The 25409-nt window shown below is 47.3% G+C and overlaps 1 long non-coding RNA gene across 1 annotated transcript in view; it reads right to left on the reverse strand.

Moving 5' to 3' along the window:
- Nucleotides 1–4388: 4388 nt before the first annotated feature.
- The window catches only part of LOC113936909, a 41359-nt gene continuing 20338 nt past the window's right edge, over nucleotides 4389–25409 (reverse strand). Inside the window, exons 2-3 of the long non-coding RNA XR_003524412.1 lie at nucleotides 6770–6855; nucleotides 4389–5863 (exon numbers count right to left, since the gene is read on the reverse strand). This is a non-coding gene — a long non-coding RNA (uncharacterized LOC113936909). The remainder of the gene's footprint in view (nucleotides 5864–6769; nucleotides 6856–25409) is intronic.

A 25409-nucleotide genomic window follows, 5' to 3' on the forward strand; every position in this document is an offset into this window, starting at 1 on the left:
GAAGCCATAATCCCCTGAAAAGGTTACTAAAACACCCTCCCTTTCCCAACTGCGTATTTGAAAGAGGCATTCTTCATGCGTTTAAACCAAAATAACTTATCACAACAGATCAAATGCAGAAGCAGATATGAGAACCTAGCGGTCTCCTGGTAAGCCGGAAATTTTTAAATTTGCAAAAACATAAGAAAATGCCACTTTTCTCAGATTTTCCTTGTTTGGGAAAATAGAGATATTTTCTGTCGAAAATGTGATTTACACTGACAATGTAATAGGTTGGTTATTGTTATTATAAGTGCACATTTGTCTAACTTTCCGTTTTAATTTCTAATACAGTAAATATTGATAGATACAGACCACATAAGCAGAAGCTCTTTGGGAATCCTCACTAATTTTTAAGTATGTACAGGGGTCCTAAGACCATGAAGGAAGACCCACGGCTCTTTCGGATTCCCAGAACAACTACGTATGCCAACTACACTAACTATAACCAACCTATACCAACTAGACAAACTATAACTATGGCTGCCCACCTCCTGTTAGGGAGGCTCAGAGACGGGGCCACAGCCCCTCCCCCCCGGGGCTCACACAGCTGGTGAGTGGTACAGCTAGAATTATAATCCGGGCACACACTCTCTCCCCCCACCGCCCATGCAGCAGGACGTGGGGGGGGGGGGGGGAGAGTGAATGATGGCACAGCATCTGGCTTCTGCCATCTCCTCCAAGGAGGGAAAATGACAGGGATTGATTGATCTCAATGATCAGCTATAAATGGTCCCTACATGTGGCCATGTTAATCAGCTTCTACCAGCCAGGATCTGACCAGTCTGAAAGGTTTATGGCAACAATGTGGTGCTGATTTATTTCTCCTTAATAAAAAAGTGATCAAGTGAAACCTGCATCTATCATTCTATTTATCACCCGGGGTGATTTATTAACTAATTACACTTGCAGTGGCCGCTGGCTCTGAGTATGGACAACGTGGGGAGGTGGGGTCAGCGTGGCCATCGGTACTGCCCTGGACGTGCCCACCGCCCTCTGCTGCTAGCCTCGCCACGCACGCACAAGCAAGACGGGGCTCCCAGACTCAGGTGTCGAGGCTCTGAGAGAAGGGGGAGGAGGAGAAAGGGAGAGGGGTGAAATGGAAGGGCTGCCTGGTCCCAGCCATTTACACCTTGTCCCTGAAGAAGAAGTGCAGCAAGCCGATCTGCTTCCCCATCTTCCTCCTGGCTCTCTGGAGGGAAAGGGAGCCTTAAGGCAAGATCCGTAGGGCACTGATGGTTTGGGGAGAGGAAAGATGAAAAGCCAACAGCCCAAAGAGGAGATCTCAGGCTAGTGGGGCACTGCCAGAGGACCCCCCTTCCCCCCTTGCTTGTTGCCCCAGGTGGGGTTGCAGGTAAAACACAAGTCTGAATCTCAGAAAAACAATGAATAATTGTTTAGTGCAGGAATGTCCCAAATATTGCATGGATGTCCTGCCAAATCTGGCAGCCCCATGCCCAGGGCCGTGAGGGAGCTGGTAGGGTGTGCAGCTGACGAGACCTGCAAGAAAGCCCAGGGCCCAGGGGCGCCTGGGTGGCTCAGTCGGTTGAGCGTCCACTCTTGGTTTCAGCTCAGGTCACGATCTCAGGGTTGTGGGATGGGGTCCTGTGTTGGGCTCCGCAGTCGGGGGCGGGGGGTGTCTGCTTGCCCCTCTCCCTCTGCCCCTCCCCCAGCTCGCTCTCGCTCTCGCTCTCTCTAATAGATAAATAAAATCTTTTAAAAAAAGAGAAAGAAATCCGAGGGTCCATAACCATGGCCAGCCTCACTCTGCCCACCTGTTCTCCACCCACTATGTGTCCCTGGATCCTGAGGGCCTCCCCCTGGGATCTTCAGGAGGCCGTGACTTCCCAGAGCCGGTGGGCAAACCATTCAACCTTGCCAAGCCTTATCTGTAAAATGGGGCCCCCCCATCCTGCCCCTGGCCTTCCCCCAGGGGCTACACAGAGCCTGAACGGCTCTTCCGTGAGGGTCCATGGCAGCAGGGGCTGTCACGGGGGTGTCAAGGCTAGGTTCCCATCCACCCTGAGAGGGTCAGGTTCCTTTTAGTCCTCTTGGGGAAATAACAGCTTTATTAATTACAAACTTTTTTATTGTTATCTTTCCTGAAACTTTGGGTTTGTGGTGGGAAAAGTCAGAAGCTAAGTCGGCACAGCCTTTGTGGAAGAACACGGTGTAGCTAAAATTGAAAATAAAATTAAATTTGAAGTAAGTGTAAGCCATGCTTCTTGCACGCAGAAGTTTCAGATGAGGACTTGGAAGTCTACCAACCAACAACCAGCACTTTGGCAAAGCCATCACCCTCCCAGCGTCTAAAGAAGGAACCACTCCACTCACACAGGCTGTGTGAACCAGGGTGTTCCATTAATCCAAAAACATCAGAAGCACTCTGAAAGCTGTCAAGACAGAATTAGGCAAGTGGACAGTGATACCGTCAGACTTTGCTGGAGTAAAAAGAGGGAAGAGATATCTACTAACCTGCCAAGATGTGCATGATACATTGCTTTCAGAAGAAAAGCAAGTTGAGGAAATTCTAGAGCAGGTTTCTCAACCTCATCACTGCTGACATTTGGGGCCGGATAATTCCCTGCTGTGGGGCCATCCTGTGCACTGCAGGATGTTAGGCAGCACCCCAGCCTCTACCTTGAATGCCAGGAGCTGTTGCCCTATATGTCATGATGGCAAAAAAAATGTCTCTAGACACTGCCAGAGGTCCCCTGGGGGGTAAAGTCACCCCTGAGTGAGAACCACTGGTCTAGATGGCATCAGGAATGTTTATGTGAGCAAAAGCAAACACCTAACCTAATATTTCTAGAGGAATTTAGGTAAGTTTCCGGGGGCATAGAGAGAAGTCTGGATGGCAAGTTCCTAGACAAGGAGCTGGGGTTGCCTCTGGGGAGTGGGCGTAGGGGAGGATCACGGGGGACCGTCACCTGATGTTTTATCGGCATGTTTGCCAATGACAGGAGAGGAAAGGAGGAAGGGAGGCAGGGAGGAAGGGAGGAAGGAAGGAAGGAAGAAGGGGTGGTAGGGAGGGAACCCCAGAAGCCAGGTCTGGCTGAGGTGCTGTGGGAGTCCTCTCTGGTCCTCGATGTCCTCAAATTGAAGTAAGGGGCCGCACAAGCCCCTTGGCCCTCTTCAGCCAGCAAGCTCCAAGGTGACCCGGGCCCCTCCTTCCCACACCCCCAGCGGTTTTACAAAAGAAGCCTGAGGTCTGGCTCCCTCTCAGCAGCTCTAACTGATTGCACCTGCTGGGGGAGGCGGGGAGGACGGGCTCTGGTCAGCCACGCAGCTCCAAGCTGAGGACTTGATCGGGCTTGATTAAATAATTACACAGAGCCCACCGAGTAATCACGCCGTCTCAAGAAGCAAGAAGCACCTTCAGAGGGAGGCCCCATTAGTGATGTGGGGGCGTGTGGGTGAGCACGTCCGCCTCTTGCCTATGATAAAATTATTATCGTAAGGCCTCATTTGCAAAACGCATCCATCTCCCCATCTCATCGATTGCCTCCCAAACCCGGGGGTACAGTGTAATCCCCGTTTGACACACGGCTAAAGAAACCGAGGCTCAGAGGGCTTTGGGGCTGGCTGAAGAGCCCACCAGGAGGGCTCCATGTGACCCAGGAAGTCCACGCAGAGCCAGGATAGGGCTCAGGACTGAAAGATCCGAAGAGAAGTTGGGGTTTTGTTACTCAATGTTTTCCATTTTGGTTTGTTTTGTTTCCCCACTAGGATTATTTCTCTCCTTCTAATGTTGGAAAACAAATCGCAAACCATGTGAGCCTTCCCAAAATCTGTTGCTGCCAAGAGAACAGCCCCGTGTTGTGGGGTGAGAAGGGGAGCCCCACTGCAGCCGCCCATGTGCCCCCCAGGCCGAGGGGGTGCTGCTGGATGGTGGGGGCGCCCAGACCAGTCTTTAGTGAGCCACCCCCTCTCCGGTATAAAGGCCACAAGCAGGGGGCGGGGGGAGACAGGCATTAAGACTCCAGCACCCTTCCCAGCCAAGGGTCTGATTTAACTGGGAAGAGAAGCAAAGAGCTAGAGGTTACTTTGTGGGGTTCTCTGGCCCAAAGGGAGATGCCCACTGCCTGCCCCCTTGCTCCTCCTGCTACCTACAACCAGCCCCACTGGAGCAGCCCAAATTCATTAATAATGATTAGTCTCTCCTGGAAAAGAAGCGTGCAATCAAAGGGCCATTAAAATTAAGTGCTGGAGGAGCAGGTGGGGGAGGGGAGGAGGAGGGGGAAGGGGAGGAGGGGGATGGGGAGGGGGATGGGGAGGGGGATGGGGAGGGGGAGGGGGAGGGGGAGGGGCAGGCAGAACTGGGCAGGAATCTCTGCTGGACTCCGACATCTTGCTGCAAGACCTTGGTAGGGTACCGTCTCACCTTGCTGCTGAGACTTAGTTTCCCTATCTCTGAAATGGAGGGGCAGTTGTGACTACGGTGTCGGGGGTAATGTGCATGGAAGCACCCGGTGGAGAGGCATTAACATTGGCTGACCATGATATGAGGCTCCGGGCACCATGACCTTGTCGGGGAGTTAGTGGAAGGGGAGGGGTGACGTCACCCGCTAGCCAGAGTCCTGAGCAGCCCCTGCTCACTGTCCTGCTGCCCGCATTCTGGTCCCTGGCCTCTGGATAGGAACAGCAGAGGCATCCAGAGCAGCAGGGCAGAGGAAGGGAGGGGAGGGGAGGAGATGGAGAGGGAGCCAGGACACCCCTAGACCTTGGAGGAGGCTGGGTCAGACAGGGCTTCCCAGCCACTTGACAGCCACTCGGCCCCCCGCTCCCCGCCAGCCCTCTAGTTTCTGGGGAGGTCTCAGGGTGCAGAGAGGAAGCCCCAGTGCCCCCCACCTACCAACTGACTCTCAAAGTGCCCTGGGTGACCAGAGACCAGACAGAGCCCTCCGTGGGGCACCGGGACACCCAACATGGAGCCCCCTGCACGGCAGCTGGGAAGTACACCCTTCTTTCTCAAGGAACAAAGAGAGGAAGCAAAAGAAGTAGCCTCTCGGGCCCACGCCTTCCTTGGGAGAAGGCAAGATGCCAAAACTCCAGATGTGCTGATCCCTGGGTTTGTGTGGACTTCTGATTCCTCTTGAGGACAGGAAATGAGATTTTTACAAAGACCCCTCTCCTGTGCCAAGCGCTCAACCTTGTTACTTCATATAACAACCACAAGGACACCACAAGGATGATATTCGTCATTCCTGGTTTGCAGAGGAAGAACTCAGCAAGGCGTGCCCGAAATCCTGCGTCTAGGACAGTTACGGTGCCAAAGCCAAGACTCAAGGCCGGGAGCATCGGGGCCTGAAGGGCTGCTTCTCCCACTCTCCACTTGACAGCCAGCCCCTCCCCCACCCCGGCTCCAGGGATCAAGGTGGTGTGGGTTGGAGGGAGCTTCACGTGGGGACAGCCCCCCACTTCCCTGTGTGACCAGCCATGGCTCTCATAGGTTTGAGTCACACCATCCTCCCCAAAACCCCAGAAAGCCAGGGCTCTTGTGCCCATACTCCAAGGTCGAGCGATGTCCTAGGGACAATGGACTCAACTTGACAGCCTGTAAAGTCCGCAGGGGCGGGGTCTGGCCTCGCTCCCCCCCGCCCCCCGGCCCCCACTGGCACGGTGCTGGGATGGAGAGACTGATCAATAAATACATGATGGGTGGAAGGGGGCTCGGTCACAGGAGGCAGGGACGACAGGTTACACAGCAGGGGAGGCTCTGGGCGAGAGGCGGCATCCAGAGCCAAACAGCAGGGCTCAGGCCAGTCCTGCTTGGCCACTTCCTATGTGCAAGTTGAATGTGTCTCTGTGTCGATTTTCTTACCTGAAAATGACAGTAATAATAGTTCTTATCAGCTAAGGCTCTTCAGGGAAGCACGTGAGTCACCGCAGCCTGGCAACTCGTGAGAACTCTATACCACTGTGGATGGGCAGAGGACTGGCAGCCCTAAGGCTCTGGGGCTGGCCCACAGCCTGGCCCCGAGCTGTCCTTATAAGGCCACCCGCGGTGGTCAGACTCCACACATGCACAAGCCTGAGAGTGAGTCCTTCAACTTTGCACCCCAGGCATCTGATGGGTCGCACCCTAGTCCCCACCCCCAGCTGTCCACAACTTTGCATCTGGACTCCCCAGTCCCCTCGGGTCTGGCAGGCCCCCACCCAGAGGCCAGAGGCTTTGGGAGACCTACCCTGCCAGGGTCTCCAGCCTGGGATAGTGAGCTCCTCAGCACTGAGAGGTTACAACAAAGGCTGGCTGGCCACCTGGAAACCTCTACAAACAGGATTCCGCGTGGGAGGGGGTCTGGAGACCCCTCGGAAGCTTGGAGAGCTGATGGGCTGAGCGTCACCTTTGCGAATGATCATACCGCCACCTGGTGGTAGTATTGGGGATGGCCCAGCAGGCCCCGGAGGGCAGCGCATCCTCCAGGCCGCCCCCGACCCACCCCCACTCTGCCCCCCACACTTCGATTAGTTGTTTTCATATCATTGAAGTCTAACAACACTCCAAAGAAGGGATTGTTATCCTTTTCACAAATGAAGACACTGAGGCCCAGAGACACAAAGTTACTTGCCCAAAGTCACACAGCTGGCCAGGATTTGAGCCTTACATTTACAGCCTTCCCTCCTAATCGCTAAGCCTTGAGGGATTCAGGGAGAAAGAAAACAGACACTCCCCCCCCCCCCCGGGTCTCCTGAAGCTCTAACAGGGGAAGAGAAATCACAAACTTACTTCTTAGGTGCTCTCTGTGCACTTGGTGCTGGGCCAGGTACTGGGGATGCCATGTTGAAGGTGGCCAGGATCCCTGCCTGAATGAACTTTGTGAGGAAGATGAAAGTTAATCAAATGATCACACAAATAAATACACAGCAGTGACAAAAGATGTGAAGGATAAGTATGGGTTCTAAAACCAGACATCCGGGTGCCTACCTGGCCTGGGGGTCCGGGGAGTCTTCCCTGGAAAAGTGAGGTATGGAGCTGAGATCTGAAAGATGGCCGGGCCTTACCCAGGCAGAGAGACATTCATTTTTTTCATTGGCAAACCAATGTGTCACACACCCACGTTTTCACTTTTTGCTACACACATTTATCAACCCATAACTGATATACTGAAAATATGCTTGTGCAACTTTGTAGCTCCTTATTGCTCTTAAGATGTTTACATGTCAATACATAGAACCATTTGCTTGAACCAAGGAGGCTGTCATACCATTGGCATCGGCCACATGCACTGCAGTGTATTTATCTTTGTCCCGCTGATGACACTTGATAGGTTTCCAAATTTTCACTCCTACAAACGGCCAACATCCTCCAAGCGCATGCGTCTCAAAGTGCACGCATGTTTGAGCTCCCCTGAGGTATGTGACCGTATTCTTTCAAAGACATTTCAACATCATTTTGATGGGAGTGAAAAAACAAGTTTCTATTAATGAAAAATTTATACAAAAACACATTCATTTACTACTTCATTTACCCTGGCTGAAGCCAAGTTAAGGTTCTGGAAAACATTGGCCAAAATGTTTCCCGCGTTTCTGTAGACCTCATTCTTTCTTCTCTTTCCATCTATAATTTGTCCAAGAGAGACAACTGCTTGGAGACATACTTAATGGGTTTCAAATAATTTTTTTAAGTCACTTGTTTCGTAAACAAGCCAACCTTTGCAAGCCTGAGTTCAGGACTTCAGCTGAGTACTGTGGCTTTCAGTTTGGTAGGGGTTGGTAGCACCCACCTCCCCCACCCACCCTTGCCCCCTCACCTCCCCACCCCCTACCGTGACTATACCATGTGGCCTGCCCATGGTTTAATACCTAACCTAAAGATAGGTGGTGCCTGGGAGGAGGGCTCATGCTGCCATTCAAGCATTTGCACAGTGCCCAGTCTGTGAGCAGGTACATGGGAAAACCTGGAGTTAACCAGCACCATATTTCCTGTTGATCCCCATCATGTGTTATATCCCCTAAGCATGGCTCTAGGAGCATGCATAAACTCCATATTAGAGGTTTCTAGAGTGTCAGGTGTGAGGGAGACCTTGAGACCATGGTGGTGGGAAGCAGGGGATGGGAGTTTGGGGGATGAGGGGTGACAGCCCCTTTTCTGCAATTGCCCCTGATTCTCAGAGCTGTGGTGAAACCTGGACAATATTAGACTACCGAAGGGTGAAAGAGATTCCGTGGTTAGGCCTTACCAGATTCATTCACTGGGCACTCTACTGTCTACTCTGTCAGGAGCTGAGCTCAGCTGAGCAAGGCTGAACAGAAAGTCACACCCCAGGAGCCAGGGCATCTGATCCAGAAGCAGTTTCAAAATCTGCCACCAGGTGGAAGCACAGTTCCTGGCCCGGGTCTCTCACTGACTGAGGGTCCACTGAGACTCTCAGATCTGCCTCCAGACGGTGCCTTGTGATTCCACAGCGTGTCTCAGCTGTGTCATTCATTCTGGGTCCCCCTGGGCCCATCACAAAAACCCTTTAGCTGGATAAGATACTACAGTCAGCTGACGCACAGAGAATCTCCTGTGTCCCTGAGAGTCTGCTCCAAAGGAACCTGTTCTGCTCCATCACTTTGGAAGCGTAGGGCAGGGCTACCGGACAGCCCAGGAAAACCCAGGAGTCAACATGAGGAGGTTCACGCCAGTGAGGACTTCCAGAGTCCAACAAAGGATACCTACTCCCTGCCCTGGTTTCTGTCCCTTCCCCTGGGGCCCTAAGGCCTTGAACCTAGCCCAGCTTCACTCCCACAAACAGTGGTGGTCTTCCCTGTGGCCCAGCAGGGGACCCGGCAGCTCAGCCCTAGGGAGGTAGACAGAAGCCTAGAAGTCAGTGGCCACACCCCAAGGCCTACCGTCTTCTCTGCCCACTATTCCAGGCAGCCCTGGTCTCATTGGCCTCAGACCCCTACACCCTATGCACCAGCACAGGAGGGCCCTACGTGAGGCTCTCCATCTCTGAACCAGCACCGATTCATCTGATGGCCACTGGGATACTGTCTCTGGCCTCACTTCCAGCCCTTGGCATCCCCTTCCCCAGTCAGGCAGACCAGGCTGTATGGAAAGGTGAGGAAGGACTAGCTGCAACCTGGAGAGAGCCTGGTTGGAAGCCCGAGGTCCGAGGCCTGAGGTCGGGCAGGTTCCCAGCTGCATGCTCACAGCTGCCCGCATGCATAACCCCTTCATCACATGCCTGCTGATTATAATCCCACGCCGTGGATGCTCGTGATCTTTTACTGTCCTGTGCCCTCCTAACCAGGAAGCTCCAGAAAAGAAGGTGCCTTGTTCACCCATATAAGCCCTGCACTGAGCACAGCGCCTAGCACATAGCAGGTGCTCAGAAAGTAACTGGAATAAGTAAAAGAATAAACGGATATCTTCCCAGAAGGCATCCCATACTTCCCACAGTGGTATCTCATTCTCCCTACCAACCTACTGAGTGGGTGCTGTAAATACCCCACGTTACAGTGTATTCATTCCTTATCGCTGCAGGAACAAATCACCACGAACTTGGTGGCTAAAACGACACAATTTTATTGCCTTACAGTTCTGGAGGTCAGGAGTCCAACACAGGTCCCATGGGTTGACATCGAGGTTTCGGCAGGGCTGGATCCCTTCTGGAGGCTCCAGGGGAGAACCCATTTCCCTGCCTCTTCCAACCTCTAGGGGGTGCCCACATGCCTTGGCTCCTGGCCCCTTTCCTCCATCGTCAAAGCCAGCAATGTCCCGTTGCCCTGACTGAAGCCAGGAAAGAGTCTCTGCTTTTAAGGACTCGTGCGATGAGATTGGGCCCACCAGGGTCATTTAGGATCGTTTCCCAATTTCAAGATATGTAACCTTAAGCACATCTACAAAGTTCTTTTCTCCAGGAGAGATAACATATTCACAGGTCCCAGAGATTATGACATAGACATGTATTGGGGGATGTGGGGGCAGAGGGCGTTGTCACACCTAGCACATGTGGATTCAAAAACACAGGTGAATTAACTTGCCCACCCCTCCCAGCTCATGACTGGGGAAGTAGGGTTCAAACCAAAGTCTTTTGGACTGTAGAAGCTGAGCTCCTTCTCCCTTGTTGCCTTTCTTTGTAACCACCCAGGGTCTCTGGACCCCTTTTCAGAAACCAGAAGGGCAGGACCCATCAGCCCAGCCCCATAGAATAAATACCCACTTTTATTTATGGAGTGTTGTATTGTTGTTGTTTTTTTTAAGTCATACTTGTCTAGGCAGTGAGAACATGTGCAAAAACTTTCATTTTATTTCCCTTTATGGACATCACATCAACATAAATACTTCCTTTTCATCTAGGGGAAGAAAGGATTAACCTACCTTATTGGCCAGGGTTGGGGGTTGGGCATGACGCTCCCACCACTGAATTTAAAGTGGCTTTTCTCTGCAATTACACAAATGGCCAGCAGATGGCGGGGCAGGCCCACAGCCGACTTCTCAGTCCCCGGGACCATCCCTTTTATGGGGTGTGGGGGTGGCAGGTGTAGAGGTCTTTCTCTTCTTTTCTCCAAAACCCATTCTAGGAGCAAATGCCCAGAGGAGTCCCAGCAGGGTGGAGCAAGGGCACAAAGTCCAGAGAGTCACCAAGCCTCAGGGCTGCCTGTCTGAGGGCCTGCACTACCCCATCCCCTGAACCAGGCACCAGAACCAGAGATCAAGCCTGCACAAGTTGAATGGCTTGGTCACAGGACAGCAGAAGAGAAGGGCAGCTAGTTTACAGGACACTTAAGATAGCCAGGTACCTTACATACTTTTTTACGCATTTATTATTTCATATCTTCCCTGTGGCCCAGCATGCGACCTGGCATTAAAAATAGTGAACTGGCTGGGGATAGTAGCAATGCCAGCATCATTTTTTAATCTCTCCAAATTTCCACATAAAAATAAGCAGGGCAGGGCGCCTGGCTGGCTCAGTCAGTGGAGTCTGCACCTCTTGGTCTCAGCGCTGTGAGTTCAAGCCCCATGTTGGGCATGGAGCCTACTTAAAGAAAGAAAGAAGCAGGGCAAATCAGGAAAAACAAAACCCCCAGACATTTGCTTCAAAATTAGGTGGCAAAGGTGTCCCCACGAACACCAAAAGATGAGTGGGGGAGCACAACCTCCAGTAGCTAACTGCATGTTATCTAGATGCCCCCGGGGACGGGGGGTGGGGGGCACGTTCCAGGGTTGGCCTCTGGCCCTTGGCACCCTATCTGCTGGCCAGCAGAGGGAAGCAAGGGGGTATCTGATGAGCCTAAGAAAAGCATGAAAAGAATCTGAGAAGAGCAACCAGGACTGCGAGAGGTCTTGCCCTGTCCCATAGTAGGTGAGGTCAAGAGTCCTCCAGAAGAACTGAGGGGCTGGAGCTCTTCAGCCCTACAAACTGACCCACTTGGATTCCCTTCCAGGACAGGGTTCCCTACTGAGGGGCAAATTACTTGGAACAGGATCAAAATGGAGGAGGATCAATCAAGACAATCAAGAGGAAGGAAGGAGAAGATCCAGATAAAAGTTGAAGAAGGAAATTGAGCCAGAAACTTCAAAACGCCAGCCACATATCTGTGGACACCATGTGAAAACAAGAGAGGGAGCTCATGAGGTTAGAAATGCCCACCCGAACATCTTCAGGTTTAGGAAGACTAATTTCACACAAGAGCAAACAACAGAAAAGTCTTGAGGTCAGATCCCATACAAATTAAGTTTAAGCCAAAGAAGAATCAAGAGCAAAATAGCATCTCTACAAAAAGTAAACACATTCCAGTAAGACATTGCTTGGGGACAGATCAAATCCATAACCTTCTATTTCAAAATTATCTAAAAGGCATTTTTTAATTATGCAAGAGATGAAAGAACAACATAAAATGGAATTAGAAAAATCTTATAAAGTGGCAAAAGTCAAGGAAGAATTAGAAATACAAAGATATAAATCTTTTTATTTTTTTAATATTTTATTTATTTATTTGACAGAGAGAGACCCAGTGAGAGAGGGAACACAAGCAGGGGGTGTGGGGGAGGGAGAAGCAGGCTTCCCGCGGAGCAGGGAGCCCGATGTGGGGCTCGATCCCAGGACCCCGGGATCATGACCTGAGCCGAAGGCAGACACCTAACCGACTGAGCCACCCAGGCGCCCCAATATAAATCTTTTCAGGAACCAAGTCTAAAATAGAAAGAACATGAGAGCAAATTAACTCAACCTTAAGATAATGCTGTTTACAAATGCTGTTTGAATCAACAAGAAATGAAGAAAGATATTTTAAATATTTGAGAGAAAGGGACAAATATTGAAATCAGACAAAGAAGTTCCAACACACAAATAATGAGTCCCTGAAAAGAAAATCAAAGCAAGGGAACAGAACAAATACTAAAAACTATAATTCAAGAAAACTTATCAGAATGTTCAAAAATTGAAATTACATATTAGAAGAACATACTGCATACCTGAAAATACCAACCCAAAATAATCAGACATATTCAAGACATTTTAATAGAGGGGCACCTGGGTGGCTCAGTCGTTACGTGTCTGCCTTCGGCTCAGGTCATGATCCCAGGGTGCTGGGATCGAGCCCCGCATCGGGCTCCCTGCTCGGCGGGAAGACTGCTTTTCCCTCTCCCACTCCCCTGCTCTCGCTAACTCTCTCTGTCAAATAAATAAATAAAATCTTTAAAAAAAGAGACATTTTAATAGAATTACTGTTTTTGAGGAAAGAGATAAAGATCCTTCGGTCATCTAGGCAAAAATACTACTAATAACTGACTGATAAGGAAAATAAATTAGGTTGTTAACAGGTTTTTCAAGAGTAATGCTTTATGGCAAGAGAAAATGAAGTAACGTATTTAAGATATTCAAAACAGAAAAATGTAAGTTAATCGATTTATGTTCATCAAACTGACTTGTAAGTATAATAGACTCAGACAAATTGTTACAGACTCAGTATATTGTTCTCATGAGCCTTTCTTCCTTTTTTAAGACTTTATTTATTTATTTGAAAGAGGGGAGAGAGAGACAGAGAGAACACAAGCGAGGGGAGGGGCAGAGGGGAAAGCAGACTCCCCACTGAGCACAGAGCTCAACGCGGGCTCCATCTCACAACCCTGAGATCATGACCCAAGCCGAGATCATGACCCAAGCTGAAATCAAGAGTCAGCTGCTTAACCGACTGAGCCACCCAGACACCCCTCTCAAGAGCCTTTCCTGAAGAACCTACCGGAGAACAAGCTTCAGACAGCCTAAATGACTAGAAAGACAAAGGGGAGCTAGTGAATGTGAAATATACAGTTACTGGTAAAACTAAAGCTAAACTGGGATCAAAAGGCGGTAATGGTCAGGTGCTCTGACATGTAGCTATAAGACCACTATTAAAATACAGACAGCAGAGGCATCTGGGTGGCTCAGTCTCTTAAGCATCTGCCTTCAGCTCAGGTCGTGATCTCAGGGTTCTGGGATCAGGCTCCATGCTCAGCAGGGCATCTGCTTGACAGTTCTCTCACTCTGCCCCTTCCCCTGCTCTCTCTCTCAGATAAACAAATCTTTTCTAAAAAAAATACAGAGGGCATAGGCCAAGAAAAAAATGTTTTTAACTGGTCTCAGTAAGTACATTGGTGGTGGTATTACTTTTGTAATTTTGATACTATCGTGTGTGTAATATAGGATAAAGCAAATAAGCAATTATGAGATATTCTAATTCTATTATCCCTTAGACCCCTCAGAGCCCAATTCTCAGGATGGAAGAAAGGAGAGATGTAATACAAAAAACATTAAGTAAAAATCCTAAACATGAACTGGAATTATCAGTATGAACACAGGGTTCTGTCTTCTTGGTTTCTGGCTGAAGGGTGTATGTGATAAAATATATTCATAATGAAACCATGAGGAATATACATCTCTAGCACCCAGAGAGTGGTTGTGAAATACCATTTTCCATTTTAAAAATAACAATAAAAGTTCTTCTTGGAGAAAACGCCGATTCCAGGTCTGGAGCAGAAAATGACAAGGTGAGTCTGGTACATGCTGTTTTACAGGAAGTAAGGCAGCTTCAGAGACATTGGGGTTATTTTGAAAGGACTCAAGAGCCAACTTGAAGAGGCACTCACTGGCACAATGGAATGGGAGCATTTGAGCTTCAAAAAGAATAATACTTGTGGTTGATTATAACCATCAAGTGTGTTTAAGTCCTAGAATTCATAATGATATTGAAATCAATTGCTCTCCTTTGGAGGATGATAAAGAACCAATTTGTTCTCCTAAAAACTGGTAAATAAAGGGAAAGAACGAAGCATGTGCCCTGCCTTGTGTCCCCTCTGAACTGTACCACAGAGTAACAAAGAGTCAATGAGGGGAGGTGTCTTTTTTCCAACAGTCTCCTTCCGATGGAAAAATGAAAAAGAAAGGATGAGACTGGAATGTTGCCACTTGCAACCCTCCATGAATGAATGGACTCACTGATAATGAGCATCAACACCTGCCAAAACAGAAAGAGGGACCACCCAACATTATGTGCCATCAGATGGAAGAACACAAGGCCACTGGCAATGTAGCCAAAGGGATTGAACATGAATCTGATCAAGCCACTGGACCCAGCCACCAACATGCAGGAAGCACAGAGGATGGGGGAACACACTGAACTGCACAGTGAGGACCAAGTCAATAAAATCCAGGCTGTGGGAAACTCTACAAGTCAGATGGAAGTCCTTCAACAAATAGCTTGTAAGGAAAAAGAAAAATTAAAAAAAAGTAGAGGGTGACCTGTGGATTAAAAGAGACTTCAAAGATGTATCATTTTATTTATTTTTTTAGAGATTTATTTGTTTGAAAGAGAGCACAAGCACTCATGCACATGAGTGGGGGGAGGGGTAGAGGGAGAGAATCTCAAGCAGGTGCCCCCCCCCCCCACCGCCACTGAGCACAGAGCCCAATGCGGGGCCAATTCCATGATCCTGAGATCATGACCTGAGGTTGAAACCAAGAGTTGGATGCTCAACTGACTGAGCCACCCAGGCTCCCCTTGTTGTCTTTTTTTAGTGGGCAAGTTTAAACAATAGTATCTAGGGATACATACTTAGGTGATAAAACAAAGTACTGCAAGAAAGTCATTACAAAGTCAGGCTAATAGTTAACTGAGGGGGGGGCGTGATAAAGGGGCTCAGATGGGGAAGGGACACCTGGAGGGAGTTGGGAAAGGGGGTGCTTGCAAAGTTCTATTTATTAACTTTGGTCACGGTTACAAAGCTGCTTTCCGTGAGATATCTCATTAAACCATACATTTGTTCTGTGTGATTTTCTGTGCCCATGTTTACTTTACAATAAAGAATTAAAAAAAAAAAAGACCAAAATGACTGACTGAATGAACAGCCCTAGAAGGTCTCACTGTTCTCTTTTGATGGATGACGAAGGGAAAACTCAGAGGAAAGAGGTTCTGCAAAGGCTACACAGCTGCTAAGCAGCCCAGCTAGGCTCCAAACCCCAGACAGTTTCACCTGTGCATTGACAAACAGTTGCAGACCCCTGCTGAGTTAATTGCAAACAGCTGAGTAAAACAGCCTGCCTTGAGGTTCATCCTTCCTGCAAGGGAGCAAGCAAGGGTGGGTGTAGGTGTAGTGAACAATGCTTGTCTTGACACCTCTGGGGGAATAAACTCAGCATGCCCCAGGACCCCTCCCTTACACAGGGCCCACCCACTCTTGCTCCAGTCTCAGAACAGGAAAATGTACTGGTCTGCACCTGACCATCTGATGAAGTTTCACTTCTATTTCTCAACCCCTCCCAGGTTATTCTGTCCCCTGGAAAGAAGGGAGGGTCTGGGAAAGATCCTGGCCTGAAACTAAGAGGTCAGCTTGACCTCTCCTTGATACCTCATCTGGGGAAGGGGCCATCAGTGAGGTGGAGCCGGGGTTGTGGGGGGGAGGGGAGAAGAAACTGTGTCTTCGGCTCTGCAGGCTAGAACCCCTCCCTTATCTACCTCGGTTTCTGGTGTCCCAGGCATTCAGTGCTTGGTGTCATAGAAAACAGGAGCACAGGGGCCCCTGGGTGGCTCAGTCGGTTAAGCATCCAACTCTTGGCTTTGGCTCATGTCATGATCTCAGGGTTGTGAGGCTGGGCTCCGTGCTGAGTGTGGGGTCTGCGTGAGATTCTTTCTCCCTCTGCCCATCCCTGCCTCAAAAATTTAAAAAGAAAGCAGGAGTACAATACATGTTTGTTGAATGAATGAGTGAAAGAATGAATGAATTTGATATATCACTTTTTATTTATTTCACACAGAATCCAAGGCTCAACTAATACTTTTAAAATTACCATCTTTCGAGGGGCAGAGCAAGATGGCGGAGGAGTAGGAGACCTGGCTTTCGTCTGGTCTCAGGAATTCAGCTGAATAGGGATCAAACCATTCCGAACACCTACGAACTCAACAGGAGATCGAAGATAAGAAGAGTAACAACACTCTGAACAGAAAAGCGACCACTTTCTGGAAGGCAGGACGTGCGGAGAAGTGAATACGAGGCGATATTCGGGAGGATAGACGGCGGGGGAGGGGGCCTCCGCCGGCCGCTTCTGGCAAGTGATAGAGCCGCGGAGCACAAAATCGGACATTTTAGAAGCCGGCTCCACTGAGGGACGTAGCTCCAGTGGCTAAGCAGGGGGTGGAACCCTCGCGGGACAGTGTGGTCTCAGGACCCTCAGGGTCACAGAAAGACCGGGGGTGCCTGAGTGCAGCAGAGCTCCCGGGGATCGGAGCGGGGAAGCCGGCTGCAGAGACGGAGCCGAGGCGCGGGCTCTCAGCTCGGGGTTGCCATAAACTGTGATCCGCGGCCCCGTCAGGCCACTGCTCCTCCAGCAGGGACCCAACAAGCAGCAGAGCTGGGGAGACTCCCCTTCCTCCCCCGGGAGGAGCGGCGCGGGAGCGCACCGCAGGGATCTGCTGGGTTTGGAGACTCCACACGGGGTCGGGTGCCAGAGATAACAAACGCTCGATCACAGCCCGGGTGAGCACGGAGAGCGGCCAGAGACCAGGGAGACGGGAGTGACTGCTTTTCTCTGGGGGCTCACTGAGGAGCAGGGCCCCGAGTTCTCAGCTCCTCCGGGTGGAGATTGGGAGGCCACCATTTTCACCCTGGTCCTCCAAAGCTGTACCAAGAGCTTGCAGGAAACAAAAGCTCCTGAGAGCAAACCGGAGCAGCTTGCTTAGTCCGGACACACAAGGGCGGGGCAATTCAGCCTCCGGCAAAGACATTTGGGAACCACGGCAACAGGCCCCTCCCCCAGAAGATCAGCAGGAACAGCCCCCAAGCCAAGACCAAGTTTACCGATCAAGGAGAACGGGAGAACTCCAGCGCTAGGGGAATACTGCACATAGAATTCATGGCTTTTTTACCATAATTCATTAGTTTTTCAAAGTTAATTTTTTTGACTGTTTTTTTTTAGAATTTTTCTTTTTCCCTTTTTCAAACATCTTATCAATCCCTTTTTTAAAAAAAACATTTTTTATTTTTCATTTTTAGAGTCATATTTTTATCCCTTCATAGTACTTACCCTTATTTTTGGCATATACATATAAGTTGTTCTCTCTTTAAAATTTTGAGATACCATTTCTTCTAACAGATCAAAATATACCCTAAATCACTAGTGTATGGCTTTCTTCTAGTCTCCTGCCTGATCACATTCTCTCCCTTTTTTTTCTTTTTTTTCTTTTTTCTTTTTCTTTTTAAATCTTCTTTCTTTTTAAAAACAACTTCTTATCAATTCCTTCTATAAAATCTTTTATACTTTTCATCTTTACATTCATCTGCCATCACTTCATTGTATCAACCCTTATTTTGTACATATATAAGTCTTTCTTCCTTTAAAATTTTAGCAGGCACTTTCTTCTAACAGACCAAAATATGCCCAAAAGCTAGTGTGTGGCACTGATCTATGCACTAGCCTGATCATATTTGATCATATTCTGGTTTTTTTTGTTTTGTTCTGTTTTTGTTTGTTTTTATCTTTTCCTTTTTCCTTTTTTTTTTTTTTTCTCTTCTTTCTTTGCCTTTCTTGTCCCCTGGTTTCAGGTCTTTTCTGATTTGTATAGAGTATATTTGCTGGAGACGTTGTTAACCAGTTAGCATTCTGTTCTCTCATTCATCTGTTCTCCTCTACACAAAATGACAAGATGAAGAAAATCACCTCAGCAAGAAGAACAAGAGGTACTACCGTCAGCCAGGGACCTACTCAATACGGACATTAGTATGATGTCAGACCTAGAGTTCAGAATCATGACTTTAAAGATACTAGCTGGGCTTGAAAAAAGCGTGGAAGTTATTAGAGAAATGCTTTCTGGAGAAATAAAAGAACTAAAATCTAACCAAGTCGAAATCAAAAAGGCTATTAATGAAGTGCAATCAAAAATGGGGGCACTAACTGCTAGGATAAATGAGGCAGAAGAGAGAATCAGCGATATAGAAGACCAAATGATGGAAAATAAAGAGGCTGAGAAAAAGAGAGAGAAACAACTACAGGATCACGAGGGCAGAATTCGAGAGAGAAGCGATATGATAAGACGAAACAACATTAGAATAATTGGGATCCCAGAAGAAGAAGAAAGAGAGAGAGGGGCAGAAGGTATATTGGAGCAAATAATAGCAGAGAACTTCCCTAATGTGGGGAAGGAAACAGGCATCAAAATCCAGGAGGCACAGAGACCCCCTCTCAAAATCAATAAAAACAGGTCAACACCCCGACATCTAATAGTAAAACTTACGAGTCTCAGAGACAAAGAGAAAATCCTGAAAGCAGCTCAGGAGAAGAGATATGTAACCTACAATGGTAGAAACATTAGATTGGCCACAGACCTATCCACAGAGACCTGGCAGGCCAGAAAGGACTGGCATGATATCTTCAGAGCACTAAAAGACAAAAATATGCAGCCAAGAATACTATATCCAGCTAGGCTATCATTGAAAATAGAAGGAGAGATAAAAAGCTTCCAGGACAAACAAAATCTAAAGGAATTTGCAAACACAAAACCAGCCCTACAAGAAATATTGAAAGAGGTACTCTAAGCAAAAAGAGAGCCTAAAAGCAGCATAGATCAGAAAGGTGCACAGACAATATACATTCACAGTCACCTTACAGGCAATACAATGGCACTAAATTCATACCTTTTAATAGTTACCCTGAATGTAAATGGGCTCAATGCCCCAATCAAAAGACACAGGCTATCAGATTGGATTAAAAAACAAGACCCATCAATCTGCTGTCCGCAAGAGACTCATTTTAGACCCAAAGACACCCCCGACATTGAAAGTGAGGGGGTAGAAAACCATTTACCATGCTAATGGACACCAAAAGAAAGCTGGGGTGGCAATCCTTATATCAGACAAATTAGATTTTAAAACAAAGACTGTAATAAGAGATGAAGAAGGACACTATATCCTACTTAAAGGGTCTATCCAACAAGAAGATCTAACAATTGTAAATATCTATGCCCCTAACGTGGGAGCAGCCAATTATATAAGGCAATTAATAACAAAAGCAAAGAAACATTGACAACAATACAATAATAGTGGGGGACTTTAACACCCCCCTAACTGAAATGGACAGATCATCTAAGCAAAAGATCAACAAGGAAATAAAGACTTTAAATGACACACTGGACCAAATGGACTTCACAGACATATTCGGAACATTCCATCCCAAAGCAACAGAATACACATTCTTCTCTAGTGCCCATGGAACATTCTCCAGAATTGATCACATCCTGGGTCACAAATCAGGTCTCAACTGGTACCAAAAGACTGGGATCATTCCCTGCATATTTTCAGACCACAGGGCTTTGAAACTAGAACTCAATCACAAGAGGAAAGTCGGAAAGAACTCAAATACATGGGGGCTAAAGAGCATCCTACTAAAGAATGAATGGGACAACTAGGAAATTAAAGAAGAATTAAAAAAAAATTCATGGAAACCAATGAAAATGAAAACACAACTGTTCAAAATCTTTGGGATACAGCAAAGGCAGTCCTGAGAGGAAAGTATATAGCAATACAAGCCTTTCTCAAGAAACAGGAAAGGTCTCAAATACACAACCTAACTGTATACCTAAAGGAGCTGGAGAAAGAACAGCAAATAAAGCCTAAACCCAGCAGGAGAAGAGAAATAATAAAGATCAGAGCAGAAATCAATGAACTCGAAACCAAAAGAACAGTAGAACAGATCAACGAAACTAGGAGCTGGTTCTTTGAAAGAGTTAACAGGATTGATAAACCCCTGGCCAGACTTATCAAAAAGAGAAATGACCCAAATCAACAAAATCATGAATGAAAGAGGAGAGATCACAACCAACACCAAAGAAATACAAACAATTATAAGAACATATTATGAGCAACTCTATTCCAGCAAATTAGATAACCTGGAAGAAATGGGTGCATTCCTAGAGATGTATCAACTACCAAAATTGAACCAGGAAGAAATAGAAAACCTGAACAGACCTATAACCACTAAGGAAATTGAAGCAGTCATCAAAAATCTCCCAACAGGGGCGCCTGGGTGGCTCAGTTGGTTAAGCGACTGCCTTCGGCTCAGGTCGTGATCCTGGAGTCCCAGGATCGAGTCCCGCATCGGGCTTCCTGCTCAGCGGGGAGTCTGCTTCTCCCTCTGACCCTCTTCCCTCTCGTGCTTTCTATCTCTCATTCTCTCTCTCTCTGAAATAAATAAATAAAATCTTAAAAAAAAAAATCTCCCAACAAACAAAAGCCCAGGGCCAGATGGCTTCCCAGGGGAATTCTATCAGACATTTCAAGAAGAATTAATACCTATTCTCCTGAAACTGTTCCAAAAAATAGAAATGGAAGGGAAACTTCCAAACTCATTTTATGAGGCCACCATTACCTTGATCCCAAAACCAGACAAAGACCCCATCAAAAAAGAGAATTACAGACCAATATCCTTGATGAACATGGATGCAAAAATTCTCACCAAAATACTAGCCAATAGGATCCAACAGTACATTAAAAGGATTATTCACCACGACCAAGTGGGATTTATCCCTGGGCTGCAAGGCTGGTTCAACATCCACAAATCAATCAACGTGATACAATACATTAACAAAAGAAAGAACAAGAATCATATGATCCTCTCAATAGATGCAGAAAAAGCATTTGACAAAGTACAGCATCCTTTCTTGATCAAAACTCTTCAGAGTATAGGGATAGAGGGTACATACCTCAATATCATAAAAGCCATCTATGAAAAACCTACAGCGAATATCATTCTCAATGGGGAAAAGCTGAGAGCTTTTCCCCTAAGGTCAGGAACGCGGCAGGGATGTCCACTCTCACCACTGCTATTCAACATAGTATTAGAAGTCCTAGCCACAGCGATCAGACAACAAAAAGAAATCAAAGGCATCCAAATCGGCAAAGAGGAAGTCAAACTCTCACTCTTTGCAGATGATATGATACTGTATGTGGAAAACCCAAAAGACTCCACCCCAAAACTGCTAGAACTCATACAGGAATTCAGTCAAGTAGCAGGATATAAAATCAATACACAGAAATCAGTGGCATTCCTATACACCAACAACAAGACAGAAGAGAGACAAATCAAGGAGTCGATCCCATTTACAATTGCACCCAAAACCATAAGATACCTAGGAATAAATTTAACCAAGGAGGCAAAGGATCTGTACTCAGAAAACTATAAAATACTCAGGAAAGAAATTGAAGAAGACACAAAGAAATGGAAAAACATTCCATGCTCATGGATTGGAAGAACAAACATTGTGAAGATGTCAGTGCTACCTAGAGCAATCTACACATTCAATGCAATCCCCATCAAAATACCATCCACTTTTTTCAAAGAAATGGAACAAACAATCCTAAAATTTGTATGGAACCAGAAGAGACCCCGAATAGCCAGAGGAATATTGAAAAAGAAAAGCAAAGCTGGCAGCATCACAATTCCGGACTTCCAGCTCTATTACAAAGCTGTCATCATCAAGACAGTATGGTACTGGCACAAAAACAGACACATAGATCAATGGAACAGAATCGAGAGCCCAGAAATGGACCCTCAACTCTATGGTCAACTCATCTTTGACAAAGCAGGAAAGAATGTCCAATGGAAAAAAGACAGTCTCTTCAACAAATGGTGTTGGGGAAATTGGACAGCCACATGCAGAAGAATGAAACTGGACCATTTCCTTACACCACACACGAAAATAGACTCCAAATGGTGGAAAGACCTAAACGTGAGACAGGAGTCCATCTAAATCCTAAAGGAGAACACAGGCAGCAACCTCTTCGACCTCAGCCGCAGCAACTTCTTCCTAGAAACATCGCCAAAGGCAAGGGAAGCCAGGGCAAAAATGAACTATCGGGATTTCATCAAGATAAAAAGCTTTTGCACAGCAAAAGAAACAGTCCACAAAACCAAAAGACAACCGACAGAATGGGGGAGAAAATATTTGCAAAGGACATATCAGATAAAGGGCTAGTATCCAAAATCTATAAAGAACTTATCAAACTCAACACCCAAAGAACAAATAATCCAATCAAGAAATGGGCAGAAGACATGAACAGACATTTTTCCAAAGAAGACATCCAAATGGCCAACACACACATGAAAAAGTGCTCCACATCGCTCGGCATCAGGGAAATCCAAATCAAAACCTCAATGAGATACTACCTCACACCACTCAAAATGGCTAAAATTAACAAGTCAGGAAACGACAGATGTTGGCGGGGATGTGGAGAAAGGGGAACCCTCCTATACAGTTGGTGGGAATACAAGCTGGTGCAACCACTCTGGAAAACAGTATGGAGGTTCCTCAGTTGAAAATAGAGCTACCATACGATCCAGCAATTGCGCTACTGGGTATTTACCCCAAAGATACAAATGTAGGGATCCGAAGGGGTACGTGCACCCCAATGTTTATAGCAGCAATGTCTACAATAGCCAAACTGTGGAAAGAGCCAAGATGTCCATCGACAGATGAATGGATAAAGAAGAAGTGGTATATATACACAATGGAATATTACGCAGCCATCAAAAGGAATGAGATCTTGCCATTTGCAACGACGTGGATGGACCTGGAGTGTGTTATGCTGAGTGAAATAAGTCAATCAGAGAAAGACATGTATCATATGACCTCACTGATATGAGGAATTCTTAATCTCAGGAAACAAACTGAGGGTTGCTTGAGTGGTGGGGGGTGGGAGGGATTGGGTGCCTGGGTGATAGACATTGGGGAGGGTATGTGCTATGGTGAGTGCTGTGAATTGTACAAGACTGTTGAATCACAGATCTGTTCCTCTGAAACAAATAATGCAACATATGTTAAGGAAAAAGAAAAAGAAGAAGATAGCAGGAGGGGAAGAATGAAGGGGAGTAAATCGGAGGGGGAGACGAACCATGAGAGACGATGGACTCTGAAAAACAAACTGAGGGTTCTAGAGGGGAGGGGGGTGGGGGGATGGGTTAGCCTGGTGATGGGTATTAAAAATGGCACATTCTGCGTGGAGCACTGGGTGTTATGCACAAACAATGACTCATGGAACCGTACATCAAAACCTAATGATGTAATGTATGGTGATTAACATAACAATAAAAAATTGTTTAAAAAAATAAAATAAAATTACCATCTTTCACTATAAAATGGGAGTTCTGCTAATGCCTACCACGAAGAGCATTGGGAAGATTGAATCCGTTAACATAAAACGCTTAGACTAGTATCTGGCACATGCTAAATCTTCAATAAATTATTCCTGTAAAATGGGAGAAGTTGGCTTAAGGTCAGGATACAGCCAATGTGGGATTCGCGGTCAGTATCGGGCCAGGGTCAGAGGTCAGGAGGCGGAGAGAGCTGGTTTAGCATGAAGTTAGGATTAAGGGACCAGTTTGTGGCCAGTGAGTGGTCAGATTTTTAAATTAGCCATGTATTTATTTATCACCACATTGTTCCAGAACGACTTGAGGCAACTTTAAGGAATATGGACTGCAAAAATCAGGAAAGAGAGAGATGGAAGTGAATATGATCCTGGCCTGGGGCATTCATGCTGGCACCCAGGGCCCTTTCAGCAGTGAGCCACAACTGAGTGATCAAATCCCAGGACCCTCTGGCCACTCTGAGGTCCACACTGACAGCCCAGGGTTGAGCAGAGCCAGCATCTCAGAGGTCTGGCAAGAATCCCATGAGTTAAACCCATGCAAAGTGCTGGCACATAGCAAGTTCTCCATAAATGTTTACAATTATGGTCAGAACACAGCGCTGAGGTGGACCCAGAAGGCCTCTTGGGAATGTGCAGTGAGCCATGGGGACAGACCACCCCAGCACATCTTTTCCCCGTGAGCAGCACCCCACCACCAAATCAGAGCCAGAAGATGTTCAATAGCATCAGGCCAGAATGGCCAAATCCACTCCATCAGTGCTGCCCAGACCAGCAGCTCAGAGATAACTGAAGCCTACTGGCTCTGGCCCCCTCTCCTTAGAATGTGCCCGGTTGGGCTCTGCCAGACCCACCCCAGCCCCCATGGCACCTCTTTTCTTCCTAATGCTGAATATACTTGGCCAGATGAGGAAAGGTCCACAAGACATATTTCAGATGTTGAATGTGTGTATGTACCTGTGCACACACATGGGCACACGGGCACGCACATGGGCACGCACACACAAGAACATGCATGGGTGTGTTTGGGGTCATATTAGTTTTCCATGTCTACCATAACAACTTAATCACTTAATACATAGTATCCTATAGTTCTGCAAGTCAGACCTGAGCTAAAATCAAGGTGTCAGCAGAACCGTGTTCCTTCTGGAGGCTGAAAGGGAGAATCTGTTCCTTGCTTCTAGCGGCTGCCCCCATTCCATGGCCCTCAACCATCTTTAAGCCCACAATCACAGCACGTGGTTCTGAATCCTGTCTTCACAACCCCTTCTCCGACTTTGACTCTGTCTCCCTCTTATCAGAAACTTGCGATGATATTGGGTCCCACCCAGATAATCCAGGATACGCTTCCCATCTCAAAATCCTTCACTTCATCACAAAAGTCCCTTTTGCATTGTGAGGTAACATATGCACAGGTTCTGAGGATCAGGATGGGTCATCTTGGGGTGGGGGGGAACATTATTCTGTCTAGCACAGGAGCCTAGGGTTATAAACTCCTAGGATGCAGTGAAGCCCCCTGCTCTCTGCTCTATGGTGAGGAGGACTTTGGAACCAGGGAAAAGCCCTGCTCCTCAGTTCAAAGAAATGTTGGTAAAATGTCCCATCAGAAGATTTAAAAAAAAGGAGGAGAGGGGTGAATCCTCTATTTGGATCTTCTAGAGTTTGGACAGCACATTATACTCACTCCTGTGGTCCCAACATTTACCTGTGCCACCAGCCAAGAGGCAAGAGTAAAGGACAGCAAACCCAGGATCAGCTTTCACCT

Source organism: Zalophus californianus, chromosome 8 (genome assembly GCF_009762305.2).
Source record: "Zalophus californianus isolate mZalCal1 chromosome 8, mZalCal1.pri.v2, whole genome shotgun sequence".
In the NCBI taxonomy this organism is placed as follows: domain Eukaryota; kingdom Metazoa; phylum Chordata; class Mammalia; order Carnivora; family Otariidae; genus Zalophus; species Zalophus californianus.